Raw genomic sequence first — 23,903 nt, 5'->3', positions numbered from 1 at the left:
AAGAGACCGCATGCATGAGTTGGGGGCAAGTGGAGCAGAGAGGAAAAGAGAGAATCTTAAGCAGGCTCCATGCCCAGCGTGGAGCCCAACGTGGGGCAATTAATTAATTACTAATTAATATGTAGCATTTATATTAATTTCAGGCATATAACAGAATGGTTCTGGGGTTACGTTTTTAAAATGGAATGCTGGGGCACCTGGGTGGCTCAGTCGGTTATGCCTCGGACGCCGGATTTTGGCTCAGATCATGATCTCAAGGTCCTGGAATGGAGCCCAGCATCAGGCTCTGCACTCAGCAAGGCATCTGATGGAGATTTTCTCTCTCATGCTCTCTCTCTCTCTTCCCCTCCCCCTGTTTTCTTTCTCTCAAATCAATAAATCTTAAAAAAATAAAAATAAAAATAAAATAAAATGCAAGGCTTGGTGGGTTTTGAGGTATATATATTGCCTGTCCCTGAAATAAATGACCTCAAACTGCTATTTATAATTGTTGATTTTGCTACCAATATTTTCTTCTTCATTTCCATTTTGTATTTCAGTATATAAAATTCTGTTTTTGTTTCCCACTGAATTAGAATCCACAGTTACCGAGATAAGCAACCATCAAACTAGAAAGTAAATACAAAGGTATGTTCTTGCCAGAGGATATGTAGATAAACGTGCTGTACGTATTGCAATAGTTCTCAGTCATGAGTATACCTTGTGATCATAGAGAAGGCTTTTGAAAATAGAGATTTTCTGATTCAGTAGGTCCAGGGTGGGGCCTGAGACTCTGCATTTCTAACAATTTCCCAGCTCATACTGCTGCTCTAGGAACCACACACAGAGAACTGCTATACAACAAAGTGAGATGGAAATGGATTGAAATATCAGTAAGACTTCCAGTTTTAGGAAACATTGGAAATATCTGGTAATCTACAAGCAAGAAAAGGAGAGTGTTACTTTTCACATATTAGACATTACAACTCTGGAGCTTGTTACATAAAGACTGAGAGCTGCTGAAAAAAAAAAACAAGAATTTGTATAAAATGGTTGATTATAGTTACAAGTCAGTTCACTAAGAGATTTTAGGAAGATATATTAAATGCTTTTGTCATTATAAACTGATACCACATCAGACAGTCTTGATCTCCAAAAAACATCTCATGTTGCCTCTCTAATAGGTTATCCTGGATGGACCATTGGTTTGACCCCGTGTGGCAAGCCTAATGTCTCTATATTCTAATCCATTGGTTGCTACTAAAGTGCTTTGCCAACAGATTTTTTTCTCAGATAGGGCATAGCACTGAAAAGAAAATCACTTTGCAAATCCAGTGATTTCATGGGCCACTAGGCTCTCTTGCATTCTCTATTACCCAGTTTCTCTTTTGTTCATTTAATGCATCGCAAACAACATTGAATTAGTTTGTTGGACAATTAGGTAAGATATTAAACCAAAGATTCACGTATAAATATGTCAAGTAATTATTTTAAGACTACATCTGTAAGGAGTAGTTGGAGAAGGCACTTTGTGAAGGTTTTTTTCTCCTGGCATTGTCTAATAGTTCAACAATCCCAACTTTTATAAATAATATACCTTTTTCTAAAGTGCACAGAGCAAAAAAAAAAAAAAAAAATCTATAATGAATGTTTAAAAAATCATTTCCAAGGAAATTAGCTCTTTTAAACATCCAGGAATATGTCACTTAATTAAAATTGGTGTTTGTTAGAATGAACATCCCAAGTCAAACCCACTATTGCAAATGTTAGCCCAGGCATAGCTTCCAGTCTCTGAAAGTCTCCTCTTCCCTGAGCTGTGGTCACTTCAAGCCCTCCCACAGTTCACCACTGTCTTGACTCTCTGCCTTATGCTGAATTGTTGCTGGGGAGTTTCTCATGGCTACATGTTTAGAAACTGTGGTTGATCCTGTTTACTTTGCCTTTGCTCTGATGTCATACCTTAGTTCTGGTAAATGGATCTGACTCTGTTTTGAAGTTTTTGTTTTTGTGTTTGTTTTTTGAGAGAGAGAGCGACTGTACAAGCCAGGATGAGAGGTGGGGCGGAGAGAGAAACTTAAGCAGGCTCCATGCCTAGCCAGGAGCTGACACTAGGCTCTGTCTCACAACCCTGAGATTGTGACCTGAGCCAAAATCAAGAGTTGGCTTAACTGACTGACTCCCTGTTCTGAAGTTTTATTTGCCTGCTCCCCGGCACCCAAGTTTGATCCCTGTTTCTGAGGTTCTCTTTCATTCTCTGCCATTGCATTCTCATAAAGGAATATCCCAGTCCTGGATCCTGGCCCATTAGCTTGGACCATCCTCTATAATGATAGGTATCTCTTATTTCAATTTGCTATTCTTTCTCTAAGAATGAATTGTGTCATATTCCATCCAACTGTTTGGAAACGGCTCCATTTCATTTTAACATTTTTGTGGTATCTACTTAGCTGGACTATAACCTGCTATTGTTCTGTTGTATTGGACATGCTGCTTTGGTTATTGTCCACATCTGTGATGGGATCCATTTGTCCAGGTCCTACTCAGTGACTGAGTCCTTTACTAAACTCCAGCCCTGTCTCACCTAAGCCATATGGCAATAAGTAACTGGGCTTACCTGGATTGTTCATTCATAACAAAGCTTACTGGATGCCTGGAACTATATGGCCATTGAGGAGAAGAGCAGAAGCAAGGCACAGTTTCTCTCTTGAAAAAAACTCATTCTGGATGACAGAGAAGACAAGCAAACAAGTGAAGTACAATTCTTCAACAATTAGTTCTAAGAACGTTTCTCACTGGGATATAGTTACCTTAGGTCAGACAACTGTCCTTCCATAAACATCCATTCTACTAATGCTTGCTCAAAACCTCGTGTGTGCCACCCAGAGGTCCCTTACGAGGACTGTGAGTCAGACCCAGATATTCACTCTGGCCTGGAGTGTCTAGAGCATTTACCTCCTGAAGACTAATAACGTGTGTCTTCTGGCCCTAAGAAGTCAATAGGAGCCTTTATAATAGCCTCTGAACTTGGCTCCTGCTCCCTCAGCCCTGGGCGATCTATCATGATTGAACCCTGATGGCTGTAGTATGGGGGTTGTTAACTCCAGAACCTCTGAATCAAGTTTCAGCCTGTTCCATTTCATCCTCCTGGATTAATTAGAGCTGCATATGCTGAAGGGATGAAAGTTTTATGAGTCAGTTGCAGTGCTTGTGGGAACAGGTAGGAAGAGACCCTGGCAATAAACCTACCATAAATCTCAAAAGCCAGCATTATCACCTAAGTGGCCAAGTTGCCTTGAGTTTGTGCTTCTGGTGGAAATGACCACCAAGGTGTCCCTATTGCCTCCTAAACCACTGAAGAGACAACCAAGTGGGACCCTGGGACTCCGTGAATGACTAGTGACTGCCCAGGGACTGCTAACACTTTCTTGACTCTGAGTTGCTAAGGCTGCCCATGGCCTTTGACTGATGGAATGATCTCTGGACCTGATATGGACATAACAGAGATTCCTTGGGACACCCCAGAGAGATGTGAGCTTGCCCTGGTGCCTCTAGCCTTAACTCTAGAACTAACAGACATTTTGCCAAGCCCTCTTGCTTCTCTCTTTCAATTCTAAGCCAGGCCTAGCCCACTGGAGGATAATTATAAACAAGCCTAGAAATAACTTCTCTAATTATCAATGTTTCTGAAATTCTATGAGGATTATGAAGAGAAGAGGCAGGTGTTTGGCCTCGAGAAGGTAGAGATAACAAGGTGAGAAGAAGGCTCAGGGGCAGTGTTGTCACCATAGTAGATACCTTGGAGACCTGGAGCAAATAGGACTAAGGCACCAGCACCAGGTCCATGTAATGATTCTAAGTGTTCATTTCAGTCATGCTTTTGAGAAAGAGATACAGAATCAATCACTCCCTCTCTCTCTCTCTCTCTCTTTTTTTTTTTTAAGATTTTGTTTATTTATAAATTTGACAAACAGAGATCACAAGTAGGCAGAGAGGCAGGCAGAGAGAGAGGAAGGGAAGCAGGCTCCCCGCCAAGCAGAGAGCCCAGGACCCTGGGATCATGACCTGAGCCAAAGGCAGAGGTTTTAACCGACTGAGCCACCCAGGTGCCCCAACTCCCCCTCTTTTAATGTCAGCACATTCCACTGTAAAACATACACATTCTATCTCACAACATTATTCATATAATCTAATTTGAAAAAGCATGTTAAAATGATAAAACTATTTTAAGAAGTTATGTAATTGTACCATTATGGTAGATTATAGATTATAGTTCTATCATTTATTGCTTTCTCATTTGTTTATTTGCTATGAAGCTTTTATGAACTTCCAGTTAATTCTTTTTCACCCCCCTCCCATTTATCAGCAGGCATATCTTATGGTCTTATTTCATTTTTAAAATATCATTTCAAAGTTAATAAGATGTTTCTAAAATCTAGCTGTGTCCTCTATTTGCTCATAATATTTTGTCTGGAAAAGTCATTCTTAAAAAAAAAATGAATAAACTATTTATGAAATTGTGATATGGTCAAGGCCAACTGTAAACAAATGTGTGCAGATCAACAGAACAAGTATGCCCTGCTATATGGATGACTTTCCCAGTGTGCCATAATAGCTTCTTAAAGCTGTTGTGAATTATTCCATAAGCCCATATTTGGAGACTTTTTAAAATGCAGATTATTGGCCTGAGAAACCATTTTGTCTCCAAAGGAACATTTGCAGGCTGTCGTGCAAATCTGCATTTGAGCTACTTTCACATTATGATCTTAGTGAATTCTTGACCAGATGGACTTGAACAGCTGCCACCCATGCCCAGTAAGCCCCTTTGCTTGAGAAGACAAAATAGCTCATTTGTTTGCAATTCCTTCCTGGAAGTACACAAGGGCAATTTTCTACATTGTGAATTACTTCTATCAGGCCAACATTTTCCCTGAAAGACCATAGTTCATTATGCTATTTAAAAACAAACACAAAAATATGCACAAACATTTTTTCCAGGAGTCTTCTAATTTGTGCCCAGAAGGGACAAGTCTCTTTTCAGATTAAGTTTTTAAAAATGTTCCTCTGTTGCCATTACGTTCAAGCTGACACGGAAGGTTATAACTGAGAGAACACCTTCTGAAATAATAATGCCTTACATTTGTACAGCACTTTATACTCTTCAAAGAGCTTTCCAGACACATTATCTCATTTGAGCCTCAAAACTCAGGGAGGCAGGGAAAGTGGGTGTTTTTATTCACTGGCTTATAGATAAAGAAATCAGTTCCCTTTGCAAATATTATCTGAGTACTTACTAAGTTCATCATATTATACTCTGTATTCCGGAGGATAAAATAACATGTATTCCTGAAAGAGTCATCTATTTTACAGATAAGACGTAACAACACAAAGCTAAATAATGCAAAAATGTACAATATGTTTCAAAAGATGACAAAAGCCAATGTATGTGGTTAAAATATTAGAGGCATCCATGATGAGCAAAATGTTCTGGAGGATTCCTGAGGCTTTTTAAATCAGGTGCCACCTGGAAGAGATATGCTTGGAGAGAGGCTTGAAATTTGGGGAATCCATGCGAATGTCTGCTGTTTGGCATCACAACCACATACTCCTATAACCTTAGAACACACAAGATTTTGGCATTCCCGTAGTTTATCCTGATAACCAATGCCGGAATTGTTTCTATGGTATCCCGGACAAAAAATGTTGTAGCAGCTGCAGTTTTAGAAAATTCTACCTTGTATGAAGTTGCCGTGTCCCTGTCTACAATTCTGTGCCTTGCCGACTAAAGCAACCTTGCCGGTCTAGTTTTCCTTTCTGTGGAAAGCCTTTAATACATCTGTAGACAGTTTTACTATCTGCCTTTAGGTTTTTTCTTCTTTCCATTAGATCTTTGAACTTCTCTAGGTACCTACAGTCAGTATTATACGGCTGGACCCCCATCTTACTTGTCCAAATTATCTGCAACTTTGCCATCCACAACGGATACATTACTGAAGTCCCATGCAGTCATGGGATTCTCACTTCCTCGGCTCCCAACACTGCGAAAACACTAGTTATGCTTTCAGTGGACTTTCAGCATGTAAATCAATACTGCTAGTTAGGAAGATTTCTCACATGTAATAATAAGTGTCATGTAAAAATGGCTTAATTGAAATGCCTGGGATGAGTTAGGAATGCTTTCTGAAGAACAAGGGCCACTTCCGTTGCATGGCTTTTTTCCCCTTTTTAAATTTTCCTTCTTTTCCTTAAGTCATTTGTGATATATACATATCTACCCAGAAGAAACTTTCTTAGGGGATTAATACCAAATTCCAGTATAACAATGATCCCTGGCATTTTGTTCCTCATTTTTTTAACTGGGAAAATAAAAATTAATAGCTCATGTAAATTAACAGGCCAACACTGACCTCTGGTGTGTAAGGAAGAAATTGCTTAGTGGGTGAACTAGTGGACGCTGGGGAAAAGTTTTATGTTTAATGTAAGAACATCTTTATCCAAGCAAAGAAGTTTCCTGAGCCATAATGACAAATGTGGAAATTGGGAAATGCCAAACTAACTGAAAGAGAATTTCTCTACGTTAGTCCCTTTCGGTAGGAAGTGAAAAGGAAAAGAGAGAACTGCTGTAAGGAACGGCCCCATTGTATCGTGTTTTTGCCCTATTAGGGCTGCCTTTAAGCAAGTCTAACCATAGTAAGGAGAAATGATCTGCACTCCCTCACTGGATGCCGTACAAACTGGATTTTTTTTTAAAGGCTTATTGTAGATTTGTCTGGGTTTTCTCCTTAGATGGGTATGTGTGTTCCTTGGCTGTTATGTCTCCAAATGCCTCTTCACTCACTTCAGACACGGGTCCCAAAGTCATCTTTTTCTATTCTTGTTTACTTTTGTTCATTCTCCTAGAATTTTCCAAAGCTGTGCCATGTGCCTGGGCTATATTTGCTTTGTAACTGAAAAATCTAACATTTGTTAGAGTGGTTCTCCTTTCAGATAGTTGCCCTGGTCTCTTCTGTTTTCAGTATGTGCCCTTCTCACTCCATGCTGGACCCAAATTCTCTACCTCTCCCTCCAAGGTCCCCTTTGGGTGGAGCCCCTAGGGAGTGCACAGCCAAGGGCTGCAGGCTGAGGCAGTCACTGTAGATAGAGGGGTCAGCGGAGCGGATTCACCAACTCTGGCTGGCCCACTCTCTGCAGTAGAATCTTAGAATCTAAGTAGAATCTTAGAAACTCACCTATTGGGAAAAGAATCACTAGCCCTGTAACCAATGTACCCAGGTTCCAATTTCATCCTGATCTTGCCACTGACTTGCTATGGAATCTTCTGCAAGTCAGTTCAATTCCTAGACAGCAGGCTTCTATAACCTAATCCACAAAAGGTGGTAATTAGATGAGATGATCGCTAACATCCCTCGTGATGCTCTAATTCTACAATGCTGCCAGTCTGGACTCAGGAAGCCAGCTTGCAACCCAGGGCTCTGACTACCTAGGGCTCCTTCACCTCCTCTCTCCTCCCACCCTCCTAGTTTGTGTAGGTGTTTCTACTGTGTGCCCCTGATGTTTACTAAACCATTGTACTGATTACACTGTATGGCTGTTTGTCTGTCCTTTTCCCTTCACTGGCCTAACCTGTAGCAGGCTGTAAGTAACTACTGAATGAATGCAAAAATAAAAATAATTTACACTCCTCCTGTAAGTCTGTATCTGCCATGTATTCCTTAGAAGTTCCAGGGCCCTAGAAGCTCTGGAGTCAGCACCATCCTTTTGTCCTGATTCTACAAACTAGATAATACACAAGAATGTTGCCTCACAAAAATTCTCAAAGGAGATGAATAGCTAGAGCCCATGCTGCAAGAAAGTGCAGGATGCCAGATTGTTAGTAGGAGCTGAATCACACGGCATAAGGGTGGGAAGTTTACTTCCCCATGGTCAGGCAGATTAGGAAGAAGTGGGCAAAAAGAGATTGGGGTAGAAGGGTAAAGTGGAGCTGGTGAAATGGTTTGAAGTCGAAGATGATGCTGGGTGAAGGCCCAGTGAATGTCTCCAGTTCTTGGGGTGGCCATGGGAAATTTTTAAACCTTGGAACTCAATTTGATTTGACAAAATTTGCTTGCTTATTCAACTCCCAATTTACGGTCTTCAGTAAACTCTTGTTGTGTTCACAAATGACGTGCATGGGTAGTTTATTTGTGGCAAGCGATGGAGAAGTGAGTTGTACATTTGGGTCTGTGGTTCTCCACCTTCAGGCACTTAAGAATCACTTGGGGAGATTTTAAATACTCGATGCTGTCGTCATAGTCTGGAAGGGTTGCAACAGCATCTCGCAGGTGAAGCCCAGGGATCATTGTTTCTTAACAGATGTCCATATGAATCTGGTGTGCAGCTGGGGTTGCGCCACTGGCTGAGGGGTGTGGAGGGCTGGGGAGCAGAAAAGCAGAGGCAGCTCTGGAGTGAGTGAAGCCACAGTTGATGACGGTTGCAGTCATCAATATGAACTCATCCAAGAAACTACTCGGCAACCAAGCATGATTTGTTTTTTGTTCAACTGTATTTCCCATTGTTGGCAGTAACTATTTTAATTTTATAAACCTCTACTTTCCTCAGACCTTCTTCCTCCCAATTCTATAGGTACACCCAACAGGTACTTTCTACTTTTCAGAGATAATTGGTGCCCAAAGGGAAAAATTCTTTAATGTTCTGCCACCAAATCTACAAATATATTTTCTTCTGCTCTTTTTTTACTGGTGTCTGTTCACCAATATTTAAGCATCCAAGGGCACCCCCTCTTTTTAAGCCAAAATTCAGAAATGCAGATGTGGGTACGTGTGTTTGGGAGAAATAAAACAACCTTGCCAACAAAAGACCCCTCTGAACTAATATAGATAAGAGAACACAGTTTATTTCTAAGTAAGAATTAATAGATTTACATGTATGTAAGGTATTAAAAAATGTGACAAAACACCTGGACAGATTTTCACATAATTTCTTTAGCAAGGCAGACATAAGAATAACTTCTCTCATCTCCTCAATAGACAAAGAGTCATACCTATTGATAGTTTCCTAGTACAAGTCTTCTAAGTTAATTTTAGAGATATGTGTTTACAGTTCCAAATATCAGAAGGTCCCCAAATTTGCACTGCACAATCAAAAGGTCAGATCTCTTTTGGGGCCTATTAAGATTTCAAGGAGACATTTGAAAGATGGGAGTGTGGGGAGATTGCAAACTTCCTCCTCAAAGAAAGTTTCATCATTTTATCCTTATAGTATGTGTTGGTTAATGTATAGATATATATTCCTTAACTTTGTTCAGTAACAGCATATAAAAACAATGATACTCTATTAGAACACCTAGCACCTAGATCTTGGCAAACACCATTTTTTTTTAGTAAATTACTATTTATTCCATGACATAATTTAAGTGCATAGAATGAAAACATTTTTAGATGCTTATAATAATTTTTGTGAGCATATTTTAAAAAATAATTTTCACTATAAATTATTGGAGAATATTCCTGGTAATATTATAAAACATATTAAATATTTTAAGTTTGAGATTTTTTTCAACAAAAAGAGCCAATACTCATGGAAAAAAAAATGGTTAATTGCTCATCTAGGGTAGGGAAAACACAAGATAAGCTTAGAACATCTTATAGTCCTTGAAAATAAGGAAATGGTTAAAAAATAGAAAATAAAGTAAGTGATGAAAGAAAGAACTTGTTGAAAGAACATAGCAGTCATCCTGAAGGAGATCCTAGTGGCCAAAATTCAAACATTTTGAGTGATAAAATAAATAATATATATTATTGGATTTTGTTCCATAGAATAGACTAAATATATGTAAGTCTATATCCATATAAATAATTGAATAAATAAATAAATGGGGAGGAAAAGATAGCACTTAAGAAAAACTCTAAGTGAATATAGACAGAAAGAAGGAGATGGATAATCACCATTGGGCAATCACCACATTAATAATCGTTAGTGATCAGATCCATGAATGCATGCCCAAGTTAGTGGCAAAAGTTTGGGGTAAAAGATGTTTGCTTTGCTTCAGATTATCTCCCCTGAGATATTTATTAGCTACAATGGTAAAGATAGTGTCTTTATAGTAAAGAAATCTAGCAGACACAACCTTAGCCAAGTGATCAAGGTAAACACCATCAGTAATAAAACATACTGTCACTATCATATAATCCCTGCTATGTTGTACTGAAAAGGAGCATCACTCCTGGTTTTTCCTGCCCCAAATGCATATCTTCAATCCAATCAAGAGAAAACATCACAAGAACCCGAGTGAGGGACATTCAACAAAAAAAACAACCAGTATTTTTCAAAGATGGCAAGGTTCTTAAAAACAAAATGACTAAGGAACTGTCATGGTTTGGAGGAGACCGAGGAGTCATGACAACTAAATGTCGGGTGGGATCCTATACAGAATCCTGAAACCAAAAAAAAAAAAACAAAAAAAAAACAAAAAAAAAACGGGCGTTAGAGGAAAACACAGCTGGTATTCGAACGAGGCCTGTAGCTTGGTTAATATTATTGTACTAATGCCAATGCTAGTGTTCTAGCTTTGAGGATTATGTTATGGTTATACAAGATAAAACATTCAGGAAAGTTCTCTCTGTTGTATACAGAAGTTCTCTGGGGTATATAGATGTAGGGAGGGGATCGGAGCCCCAGCAAGAGGGTGAATACACACATGGATAACTAAGTGTGGATGCGAGGGACTTGGATGGGGTCTGAGGATTAGATCCTAGCAACGTATATAAGACAGGATGAGCAATGCTATTGGTTTGTTGTGGATGTGTTGGAGAAATCTTGTTTTGTAAGATATATATCCCAAAGTATTAGAGCTATTGGCCTGCTGCCCAGTAACTTACTCTTAAATGATTCAAAAAGAAATTATTTTGTCCTATATTTTCAACTTGTGTCTAAGTCTGAAGTTATGTCAAAATTTGAAAAAAAAATTTTTTTAGAAAAACTACAACTGAATAATGAAAATAAAATGACTACACCAGTAATGAAAAAATGTAAAGGAGTCAGATCATTAACACACTGCCGGTTGGAGTGTGAATTAGTACAATCATTTGGAAACCTTTTCTGTATCTTCCAAAACTCAACATGTGTGTATCTTATGAACTAGCAAATTCAGTCCTAGTATATACCTAGAGCTAGATCTATATTGCAAACTTCCCAAAGTTTGGGTATTTGAAAGGAACATTATTCTATAAAGCATACCCTCTTAAGGTGTTCACTTAAATGCAAAGAATATGGTGCAGCAAATCAGAGATTGTGCAGGCAAGCACTGAGGCTCTGAAAGACATCCCATATGCAAGCCCCCCAGGTCTCTTCTTATTCACATACACACAGACTGTATTCTGTCCTCAGGTTGAACTACCAAGATCTATGACAGGAACCTTGCTTTCAGGAGAGCTCCAAGGAGAAACCCTTAGTCTTTTATACCCCCTAGTCCATGTAATTAACTATGTTGTCAAGCAAGTTGGGCTAGTTTCAAACCCTCAGTAAAACCAAAACCAAAACCAAACAACACAAAAAACTTGATGTTGAAGGTCACCAGGAGTTCTTTCTTGACTTTAAGTTCTACATTATAAATCTCATTGCTGTTATCTTGGCCAAGAGCCAAAAAAATCTAGCTATCAAGGTTTCCCCAGAGACAAAGAGAGCGTCTCTTGTCCATCTGAAAATCCATACATTTTCACTTAGAAAAAACATAAAGAGGGGGACAAGAATATTTAAAACATCATATTCATAAAACATTAATATTCCTAATAACCAAACCCTGAAACCAGCCCGCATGTCCATCAGGAGGAGAAAAGATAAACTGTCACCTATTTGCATATAGAGTACTATAAATAATGAATATGCATTACTTCCATGTGGAACAGCATAGATGAGTATCACAAATAATGTCCTAAGTGAAGATATATCTGACAGAGTTGCTGGGTACGTGTTGTTTATTAACTTGGTGGATAGTTAAATGGCTATATTCACTTTGTAAAAATTCATCACACTCAAAATTTGTCCTTATATGTACATATGTGATATTTCAACAAAAGTAATTTAAGGGGTACCTAGGTGGCTCTGTTGGTTGAGCATCTGACTTGTAATTTCAGTTCAAGTCATGATCTCTAGGTTGTGTGATCTGGCCCCACGTCAGGTTCCACACTCAGCAGGAAGTCTGCTTAGGATTCTCCCTGTCTCTTTCCCTGTGCCCCTCCCCTTTCTCTCTCTCAAATAAATAAATCCTTGTTAAAAAGTAAGTAAAATAAATGTTTCACATACATGTGCACACACACACATACTCAAAAGCTGTACCTGCTTTCAGAGTTTTACAAAAAAATTCATTTAACTTACTGCCTTGTGAGTAATGAGTTCAGAGGATGTAATTGATGAGTCCTTTTTAAAGTTTTCTTCTATTAGTTCTTTGTTTTTTTTTTTTAAGATTTTATTTATTCATTTGACAGACAGAGATCACAAGTAGGCAGAGAAGCAGGCAGAGAGAGAGGAGGAAACAGGCTCCCCGCTGAGCAGAGAGCCCGATTCGGAGCTCAGTCCCAGGACCCTGAGATCATGACCTGAGCTGAAGGCAGAGGCTTTAACCCACTGAGCCACCCAGGCACCCTAGTTTTTTGTTTCTTAATATTTGTTTCCTTTGTTCTATTCCTTCATGAATCCTTCAGGTGGATATTATGTTTTGTGGATTTAATTTCCATTTCCTTTAGCTTTTCTTTCACATTTTTTATCTTTCTATATATTTTAAAATTTATTTTGTAGTAATAACTCACTGAAATTGATCTTTAAGATTCCTAATTCAGCACAAAGACATTGTTATAATCATACATAGAACACTAGGCAGGTATTTTTTCTAAATGACAGATATTGATCCTATGGTACGGAGATACTATGGTATATAGGAATGTCATCTTTTTCTTTTTTAGATGAAAATAGTACAATTTATATAATATGGTGCTTTAATTTAAAAAGATGTCTGTGTGTATATAGTCTGCATTTCTCGGTAAATTGCTAGAAACATGCTGTACTAATTAAGTGCATATGGTGCAAGTAACAGAAGAGTCACTAATAGTGGTTTAAGTAATATAGTATCTCAGTTTCTCTTTATCTGGAAATAAGAGCTATGAGATTTTTCTGTGGCAGTTCTGTATGTCATAAGCATACAGCTTTTCTCTAGCTTTCTGCTTTGCTACTCTTAGCATGTTTCATTTTCATCCTTTGTAACTCTTCATGGTTAAAAGGTCACTACCACGACTCCAATAATTATGTCTTTAAACAATAAAGCCAATGAAATTTTAAAAATGCATATACTTTCTGCCCTCTCACTTTTTCTTCAGAGGTCAAAATCCTACTTTTAAGTTCCCTCCCATAATATATTTTTCTAAAACATCAGATTAGCCACAAGATTACAAGAAAAGAAGAATTAAGTCAACACTTGTATTAATTAGCTTTTGCTATAATAGTGCAGCTGAAGAAACACACTAACATGTCAACAAACATATGTTTATCATCTCTGACTTATGAGTTTGTGGATCAGTTGCAGCATTTCTCCATCAGACCATGAGGGAGGTTCAGGTGTGTTTCATGAGTCCCTCATTCCTGGAAAGCTGAAGGGCTGTGACTTAGCTGGGACATATGAATTTCACAATTCAGAGCAGTAATGCAAGAGGAGAAGCAGAAACACATGATGTTTCCTAGTAGTCTTTCTTAAAATAGGTACTCACTCTCTCACTTCTACCCATGTTCCACAGGTAAGGCCATCATACAGCCAAGCCAAAGTTAATGCAGCATGGAAGTCCTCTTTTCCCTCACTGAAGCATGGTAAGGGTGGCAAGGGAACAAAGAATTATGAACAAATTAAAGAGTCTACCACAATGTTCATGGCTTAGACCAATCATGGCCCATCCCTTCAGACTGGAAAGGAACCACATTCTGTGAACTTGTTGCAACATGTATAGAATATGATTATTATAAATTAAGGGAATAAGTAATTATTCTAGTAAGAAACCAGTAACATTATCTGACTTAGTTCACACCAGCCTCACTATGAGTATGCCTGGACAGGAGAAGAGGGAGTGGGATAGGCCGAGCTCACTGTGAGGCCAGAACAAAATAGTTCCATGTTGATTTCTCACTATTTAAACAAATTAACTAGAGCCCTCTTCTAATTAAGGAAAAAAAAAAAAAACCCACCCTGGAAAAGCAATTCAAATATTGATGAGAATAGCACTGGCTTGTCTATTCATTGACTAAACATTTTAATTCAATGATTTGGAAAAAAGGGGCACCTGGGCGGCTCAGTGAGTTAAGCCTCTGCCTTCGGCTCAGGTCATGATCTCAGGATCCTAGAAGCGAGCCCCACATCGGGCTCTCTGCTCAGCAGGGAGCCTGCTCCCCCTAATCTCTCTGCCCACCTCTCTGCCTACTTGTGATCTCTGTCAAATAAATAAATAAAATCTTAAAAAAAAAATTGGAAAGACTTCCAGAAGCCATTCTATCTATTTTGAAAAAGGCTGAAATTCATGTATATAGAATATCAATTTCACAGTATCTCCAAGAACTCTCTGACACCTTTGGTGAAGAACTCCCAACTGTCTTACCTGCAGGACCACACAGTATTAATGCTCTTTTCATTCTGGCCCACCCACTGGCACAGATTGTTCACTTCTGTTACTGTCTTGGTAAGTGATGCAGGAAGAGAAACATTGCTGATCTGTGAAATTGGACAATACATTAAATCTGTTTTGGTATTTAAGCCACAGTAAGTACCATGTTTAATTGGGTTTATGAAATGACATCTTGTTCAGGGCAAGGATCAGGATGGAAGAGAAACTATAACAGATGATAAATTAATTGCCTAACTTAAATTTAAACTGTTAGATGCTCGAGTCACTAATTTCAGAACTGTGACTCCCAAGTGAATAACAAATTGACCTTTGTGTGACATTATATGTCATTAATTTTAAAGGCCTAATCTGACTTCCAATTATAGACACCCAAAAAAACATAACTGGGAATTTTTTCTCTCTCTGCATTCCTGACATTATTTCCCCAGTACTAAGTTAGTAAATGGCTTCAAATCTAAAATCATGGGAAATGCAAGAGTTTGCCTAATTGTTAATATCCGAATCTTAGGATTTATCAACTGTGGCATATCTAGAGATACAAACCGCACCTTTTCTAGTTTCCTGGAATGTCTAGATTTAGAAATAAAGACCTTGTTGCATGTGGAAGTGCCCTACCAGGCACAATTTTCATAAAGGGAATTTAAATAGCTGTTTTAAATTTGTAGACCAGACCGTGTATGCCTGGAATCTAAGACTAATGAGCCACTTTCTTAGAGAATTGCCTCTTCTAAACAAACAAGGCTTTTGCCCTGACCCAAGAATCTGAGTTACAGCTAAAAGACTAATTATACCAATATTATAATGGGCACATCCACAACAAAAGAATATTCTCTCCATCTTCAAAGTTAGATGAGTGTTCAAATGCAATCCAATGTATCTGGGTTGTTTTCCTTTGCACCTCTATGGGAACTAAAAAAATTTTTTCAAGAAACAGTTTGAAAATCCATCATTTTTACTCTTTTTTAAATATATATACCTCCCCTATAAATGAATTCAAACTGAATTATTCCTTTGATAATTTTATTTGAAAGGAAATTAGAACAAATCATTATGAGCAGAAAGATTTCAATTAAAACATAATTAAATGTGCAAATATAGAATATATTTTGCCAGGCAATTAGATGATTAATTACACTAGAAATCTAATTTCACACTTAAATTGCCAACCACACTCCTGTCTTGATCTATTGACCCTCCACAAGTGACCACAAGTCTAGACCTTACCACTGGAGGAAGTGACCTCAGTGGAATAGTGTTTTTGCAGTGATTCAATCATCATCTGATAGGGTCTTCTTCGGATAGTAGTCAGAGGCTCCTTCTTGCCTTCCTTCTTACTTTTCAACCAGAATTTGGTTTGATTTGATTTTAAAGATTTTTTTTTCTTTTAGTTTGACAGAGAGAAACACAGCGAGAAAGGGAACACAGGCAGGGTAAGTGGGAGAGGGAGAAGCAGGCTTCCTGTAGAGCAGGGAGCCCGATGTAGGGCTCCATCCCAGGACCCTGCACCATGACCTGAGCCGAAGGTAGGCTCTTAACGACTGAGCCACCCTGTAGCCCCTGATTTTAGATAAGTAAAGTGAAGCATGGCAAACTGCAAAAGGCCTCTTTTATCTCTTTATATTTAGTAATTGTTTCCTATTCAGTTATTCTCTAAAAGAAAGTTGATTGTTAAAATTTTAAACATGTAAAAAAAGCACTAAGCTTTGAATAATTTAGAAATCATTAAGTATTGCTTTTTTAAAAAGATTTATTTGAGATACAGAAAGATTGTGAGCACTCATGGGAACAGAATTGGGAGACTCCCCACTGAGCACAGAGCCCCAATGCCGGGCTAGATCCCAGGACCCTGAGATCATGACTTGAGCCAAAACCAAGAGTCAGATGCTCAACTCACTGAGCCACCCAAGTGCCCCCATTCAGCATTATATTTTAAGTTATCTTTAACTTTTTAGATGTAAATGTCTGAAATCTATACTTTGCTGTTGGTGATTATGGGTTAGGAATGTCTTCAAACTAACCAAGAAAATTAATTTTATTACCATAGGAGTGGAAGGGGTGATTTAGCAAGGTTTGTGATGGTATGTATCAGTGTTGCTCTAAAAATTGAGATTCCCATCACATACTAAAAACAATTTGCATTTCCAGAAATTCTTTTGTGTTATATCTATCTATGTATATATCAATCAAGTAATTTTTACCATCTTTCAGCCCATACTTCCATATCATTTCCTGGGATGCTGTGTCTGGAAATCTGTAAATTGCTTTTTCCAAGGCAGCACACTTTTCCCCAGAGCATGATGGGAAGGTCTCTTAGATCAAAGATACAGCCCTAACCTGAAATGCAGTCATTATCTTGGGTTAGTACACTCTCAAGCCCCATGAGTGTGATGTTTTCCTCTTCAGGTAACTTTTGAAGATGCAAAAATCCATCAAAAAGAATAGTAGTTACCTTTTAGGTCTCTGAAGCTTTATTATTAGCAAGTTTTTCAGATAGTTTTCTCTGATAATGGTGGGTACTTTGTCATAAAGTTAGAATAGGGGTCTTGGGTAGATAGGGGGGAAAAACAGATGCGAAAAAGAGAGAGACGGTAACAGAGCTTATTGATCATGTAATTGTGTCTTATTTTGATCCTAGAGCTATTGGGGGATGACTCAGTTTCCCTCTTTGGGCAGTTCTTTGATCTACTTGTGGACAGACCTCTGGGAGCTGACTGAAGGAAAAGAAACATTGAGAAATAGGCAGAAAGGTTGTTGTTAACAATGTTCAATTAGGAAATCTGAAACAGTGTTTTTCAGCTTTAGCTACTCATTGGAATCACCTGGGAAATTTAAGAATTACCGATACATGGGTCCCATGCCCAGAGATTTAAAAATAAATTGCCCCAGGGGCGCCTGGGTGGCTCAGTGAGTTAAAGCCTCTGCCTGCAACTCCAGTCATGATCCCAAGGTCCTGGGATGGAGCCCCGCATCAGGCTCTCTGCTCAGCAGGGAGCCTGCTCCCCCCCCGCCCCGCCCCGCTCTGCTTGCCTCTCTGCCTGCTTGTGATCTCTGTCTGTCAAATAAATAAATAAAATCGTTAAATAAATAAATAAATAAATAAATTGCCCCAGATGATCCGAACAGCCTTGAGAAAGTGGAGAGTCACTGGTCCAAAGAGCTAATCAAGTAAAGATTTACCATGTGCTCTAAGTACTTATGATTTAGGAAAGCCTAGTACAAAGAGAAAAAAAAGAAAAATAGAAAGTTCAGTGCTCTCTTACTTTGTCAATCAGCATCCAATTCCATGTCCATCCTTGTCCTTACTTCCAACTGCTATCTTGGTCCCAAGCAGCGGGTGCCTCTGTCTGCTGCAGGGACTGTTACACGGGACATCTAAAAACTACGGAGCTTCTAGAAAATGTGAAATACCAGAAAGCCCCATGTTTAGTGAAGGCATGCAAAGAGAAACAAGTTTTGCTAGAGAACTTGGAGGGACTCCAGATACCCTAGATATCGTGCAGTTTTTCAGGGTTGGCTTTCTGGGAAGACATCAACTCTGAAATATGAATAAAGGACAGAAAGTTAAAGAAGATTTTTCTCAGGGCCTGTGTGAAACCATGCAGAAGACAACCAGGAGAGTCAGAAATGTATGCAGGTATCACACCGCCGGGATGAGACAAGGTAAGAAAAGAAACATGAGATAAACAGGTATGATGCATTTCTTTTTGAAGAATCTGCTCCCTCTATGGGCCTAAAATTCCTACAGCATCCTTTGTATATTTTTCCTATTTTCTACCTAAAATGGCTGGGTTCCCTTAATCATAAATATGGCTTGAAAGGAAGGACTAACCAAGGCAAACTAACAAGGATTTATTGAGACACTGCTCTGGGGCAGTCTGCCTGCTAAATAGTTGTCAGATTTGAGTTTGTGATCAGAAACACCTGGAGGGCCTGATGCGGGAAGCTTCTGGCCCCCACCCCTACAGCTTCTGATTCAACAGATCTGAGCTGTGGCTCCAGAATGTCTATTTTCATGAAATTCCCAGGTGATGCTTCTAATGCTATCTGGAGACCATAAGGAACGGTGTCTCTAGGGATGAAAAAAGAAATGGTTTATCAGCAATCTATCCCTGATTCAAGATTCATAAGGAGAGGTATTAGGAGCGTATTTTGTCACATGTTTGACAAAATAAGAATACGGGCAGGTCACGTATTTTTAACGTAAAATACAGTGCAGACACTACAGAAGTTCTGAGACAATAACTAAACAGCAGTAAGGCGGAAGAGGTCAGAGATGACAAAGAAGAATACGAGACCAAGGCCTACAGAGGTGAGGGTGGCCTGCGGGGCTGACTTTATTAGGAAACACACACTGGTGAGAAAATCCCCTGAATATTTGGGCCTAAAAGGCAAAGCTCAGGGTCTTAAATGCTAGAGAGTGGAGGGCCATGGTGCTTATGCTAATGAAGCACTGAAAACTCACATTTCTCTTAGGACTGAGGATGGGCGCATGAGCTCTGGAAAAGCATCCTCTCCTTGTTTACTGGTCACGAGCAAGTTCACTTAGATCCAGAAAGGGTCCCTTTTGTTGGGGGGCAGGAAAGGTCATTCCTAGTCCCTCGTGGTTAATCAGCTTCAGCTGATTAAGACCCAGTGTAATGAAACACCTTTAATTTTGCCATCTCTTAGGCAAGTGCTACTTCAAGTGAAAAATTATCTTTTTTTTTTTTTTTTTTTAATAGAAAAGAATACTCAGGGCGTCCAGAGTCAGGTCTCAAAAGCATTGCTGGACCGGGTTGACAAAGGTTTGAGGAGGGTCCTCAGGCCAGGGGTATTTGTGACATAAACAATATCCTGAAGTTGGAGATAGCAAGACCTTGGACCACTCCTGGGCAGATTGGCTTGGCTTCAGTGGAAGGACCATATGGGTCTTAAAGAGGAAATATATTTATGCATCTGTGCAGTATTTAAAAGGTGTGACCGTGTGATAGCGATTCTAATCTCCCAAAGTGACAGCTGGATCCCTAGTGAGTGCTGGCATTTAACGCAGTTACCCAGAAACAGTAAATATTTAGAATTGTGTTCAAATTTGAGACACTTACATATGTATATGGAACTTTACACACAGTATTATTCTGGGAGTTTCCCCATCTATATTCTGTATAACTACATATATTCTTTCCAACTTTATTCTATATGACTATCCAGCTTTTACTCTGTATGGTTTTGGCTATTTTCAGTTGCGCATCTAGTTTCAAAAACTCATTGAAGAGATTCATAGAATCTTTGACTCTAACGAAAATTCTGAGAAAAGAGCAACACACCTAGTACTAACAGCAAGGGCAAGGGCAAGGTCACGGGACACTGGGGAGAGGTAGCACTTATTTGACTGTATAAATTCTGGTATGTTTAATAAATTAAAAACAACCCTAATACAATAATTCTGAGCTTCTCAGTTACCATTGTAAAATGTTTATAAGTGTCTAGGTATGAGAAGAAATCCTACTCAAAACCTTCGTGGGTAGTCAATATGAACGCCCGGGGTGATTGAGGTCAGCATAATTTCCCACAGGCTATTCTGCTCGGCTGGCCAATACACTTTAAGCCAGTTTACCATAGAAATGTTCTAATTTAGCAGAATTAACTTTTAGACCGATTAAATACTTTCAACTGAAAAGTCATAGAGAGTGGGGCACCTGGTGGCTCCGTCAGTTAAGCATCTGATTCATTATTTGGGCTCAGGTCATGATCTCGCGGTTGTGGAATGGAGTCCTGCTTCGGGCTTTACGCTCAGTGCGGAGTCTGCGTGAGGATTCTCTTACCCCCTCTTCCTTTCCCCTCCTGACATGGATGCTCCCCCCATAAATATATTTTTTTTAAAAGAAAAGTCCAAGAGAATATCTGTTTCTATAAATAAGAAAAATGAAAGGCAAAATGACCACATTTTTCTTCTAGTCATCATGAAGCTAGAATTTTGTGATATGATAGAATCTGGACTCGCAGTGGTCTCCAGCGGAGGCTTCAGCTTGTGGTGAGGGTGTCCTGAACGACGATGTTCCATGAAAGGTGCTGCACACGAGTGATCATTCTGGGCTCCGCTTCCCTTCCTCTGTCTTCCCAAAGCCTCCAGTAGAAGAGCAAGTGGGAACGGTAAGAATTTCTAAGCAACTGAATGGAACAGATGCTGTTGGAGGTAGTTTTGTGGGCCTGAGAAGAATAAAGGAGAAGGGGAAGGACTGAAATGATTGCCAAGGGAAAATACAGAAGGGAAGCTATACAGCCGTCCTGGGTAGGAGGGTCCCCCCCACCCCTATTTTTAACATCATGTCTCCTTAAGAGTTTACATATATATGTATTGTATATAAATTTATTAATTAGTTTACCTTACATTTAAAATGATAAACAATTGTGAGTTTGCTAGTAAACATTAAAAGATGAAGGTCCGTTGCTGGGGGGAGGGGGCTTGGGAGAAGGGGGTGGGATTATGGACATTGGGGAGGGTATGTGCTTTGGTGAGTGCTGTGAAGTGTGTAAACCTGGTGATTCACAGAACTGTACCCCTGGGGATAAAAATATATGTTTATAAAAAATAAAAACTTATATTAAAAAAAAAAGATGAAGGTGTACATACAGTGTACATACAGTGGTATTAGTACTACTTATTAAATAATCCATCATTTTTCCATGCAACTGAACTGATCATATGTAGCGTCTCATACATTCTGGATACCATTTCTGAATTCTCTGTTCTGTACCGCTGACCTATTTGTCCTATCCAAGGTTGAAAATCATAAATATAGATCCTAGGTCATTCATATTAAATTTATTTAGTATTTTATAGTTTTCTTGGAACCTCTTCCAATTAATATATCTTTATTCACCTTTGTAATCTCTTCTATTGGGTTTGGTCCATCCAAGTTTCCCGCTATTTAATTTGGCAATGAGAACATCGTTAGCAATTCTTTCATTTACTCTAGATTTTCAAATATATTTCTATAGAGTTCTATATTCTCTTTCCATCGTTAGTGTTTGAAAAAATTCAGGCATGCAAAAAAAGTACATATTAGGAAAAATAGCACTTAATTGGCATGGATGCATCTAAAATCTCTTGCATATTAACTATAAATGCACTGCATAAAGTTTTGTTCTTTAAAAACTTCCTTTCAGGTGCACGTGCCCCAGCAATGTCCACAATAGCCAAACTATGGAAAGAACCTAGATGTCCATCAACAGATGAATGGATCAAGAAGATGTGGTATATATACACAATGCAATACTATGCAGCCATCAAAAGAAATGAAATCTTGCCATTTGCGACAACATGGATGGAACTAGAGCGTATCATGCTTAGCGAAATAAATCAAGCGGAGAAAGACAACTATCATATGATCTCCCTGATATGACGAAGTGGTGATGCAACATGGGGGCTTAAGTGGGTAGAAGAAGAATCAATGAAACAAGATGGAATTGGGAGGGAGACAAACCATAAGTGACTCTTAATCTCACAAAACAAACTGAGGGTTGCTGGGGGGAGGGAGGTTGGGAGAAGGGGGTGGGATTATGGACATTGGGGAGGGTATGTGCTTTGGTGAGTGCTGTGAAGTGTGTAAACCTGGTGATTCACAGACCTGTACCCCTGGGGATAAAAATATATGTTTATAAAAAATTAAAAATTAAAAAAAAAAAACTTCCTTTCAGAGTTGATGGCAAACCAATGCCCCATGTCAGAAAGAGTGTTTTATAGTAATTCTAAATACCAAAGAGATATCATGAAGTTAATTAGGGAACCTCACATAAATAGCCATCATATTGCATTGAACTTATTTTGGTAGTGTATGATCTACAGTAGGTGGTAAAATAGATGTAAATTATGTTTTCTGTGGTTGCATGAATTTCTGATATGGCATTGGATTTCTTTTTTTTTTTTTAAAGATTTTATTTATTTATTTGTCAGAGAGAGAGTGAGCGAGAGCGAGCATAGGCAGACAGAGTGGAAGGCAGAGTCAGAGGGAGAAGCAGGCTCCCTGCGGAGGGCAAGGAGCCCGATGTGGGACTCGATCCCAGGACGCTGGGATCATGACCTGAGCCGAAGGCAGCTGCTTAACCAACTGAGCCACCCAGGCATCCCTGGCATTGGATTTCTTGATGAAACTTCAACCTTAGTTAGACCTTAGTTAGTTGGGCCAGCTACCAACAAAAACCAAGATAAAAAATGGAGGTAGAGAGAGGAAGCATACTACTACTTCTCCTAATATTTCGGCTTTAGTTTATAAACAAGTAAATTTTTGCTTCTCTTCCAGTTCAGGGAGTAAAAAGAGAATTATTATATTATCATTTTATTCCCAAACTAAATATTCAATTATTTTGTGAGGCTTGTGTTTGCATGCCTGAAAAACATTGGATGACATTATCAATGGAAAAGTCAGCTAGCTTGCCCCCTGCCAAAGAAAGAAAATGGGTTTCTCCTAGGTTTTGAAGCCTGTTTTCTTTCCCTATACTCTGTCCAGACAGACATCTACTTATATTCCTGACCCCAAACTGCAGGCTGTTGTGGGGGAACTCCAACACTTTTCAACTTTTCTGCTTGAGTTTTGCTGGTAAGTCATATCAGCACTGCCTCCCCCGATCACCGGTCTTCATCCCTATATACCATTTTGACCTCAGATTCCAGAAGTGTTCTAATTAAGCTGTAACAGAGAATTCCTGTGGGAATTTTTAGACCTCTGTTGATGCATTTAATATTCTAAATCATCAAGTGGAGACTCGGGTTTTTTTCCTACATGCTAGAATATAATGAAAGGATAGCTAATTATTGCCATTCCTGGTCTCAATAGTTTGTAGAATTACCTCCATTGTTAAGCTGACAGATGACTGACTTAAAGAAAAAATGTTTTCCCAATAAAATTGACACTGATTGTTGCCTTTACATATAGGTAAGATTAGACTTCATGCACAAACTTCAGTGCTAGCTATACATTTTGCCTGTAGTTTCTAATATTTTATATTTTCTCTATGAAGTCATCCATAAAAGATCTGAATTTTACAAAAACTAAACCGTTATGGATTTCAAATAAAAACTAGTTTGACTGTGAAATGGTTAAAAGCAAATTGATTTTATGAAAGCTTCTAATAAGTTTAAGTTAAACATTATTGCCATTAATAATGGAATCTTCTGCTAGATATGAGAAATATGAAATCACATAGCCCAGATCTACAGTTTAATGAGGATTTTGGCATGTATAGTTGTCTTAAGCAGTTTGAACTGCTAGAACAGGATACCATAGACTGGGT

At 38.8% G+C, this 23,903-nt stretch overlaps 2 long non-coding RNA genes across 3 annotated transcripts in view; one reads left to right on the top strand and one right to left on the bottom strand.

The window, feature by feature from the left end:
* The window catches only part of LOC309843696, a 72,088-nt gene extending 54,112 nt beyond the window's left edge, over positions 1-17,976 (bottom strand). The window contains exon 1 of one of the 2 annotated variants that reach the window (XR_014300289.1): positions 17,894-17,976. This is a non-coding gene — a long non-coding RNA (uncharacterized lncRNA). The remainder of the gene's footprint in view (positions 1-17,893) is intronic. The other variant, XR_014300290.1, reaches the window with a different exon arrangement.
* A 92-nt stretch (positions 17,977-18,068) lies between these two features.
* Positions 18,069-22,302, top strand: LOC309843695. The gene is made up of 3 exons (XR_014300288.1): positions 18,069-18,293; positions 20,568-20,762; positions 21,780-22,302. It is a non-coding gene; the product is annotated as an uncharacterized lncRNA (long non-coding RNA).
* The last annotated feature ends 1,601 nt before the right edge of the window (positions 22,303-23,903 follow it).

The sequence above is a fragment of the Mustela nivalis genome (assembly GCF_964662115.1).
Source record: "Mustela nivalis genome assembly, chromosome: 11".
In the NCBI taxonomy this organism is placed as follows: domain Eukaryota; kingdom Metazoa; phylum Chordata; class Mammalia; order Carnivora; family Mustelidae; genus Mustela; species Mustela nivalis.
This window is presented reverse-complemented; position numbering and strand designations above follow the sequence as displayed.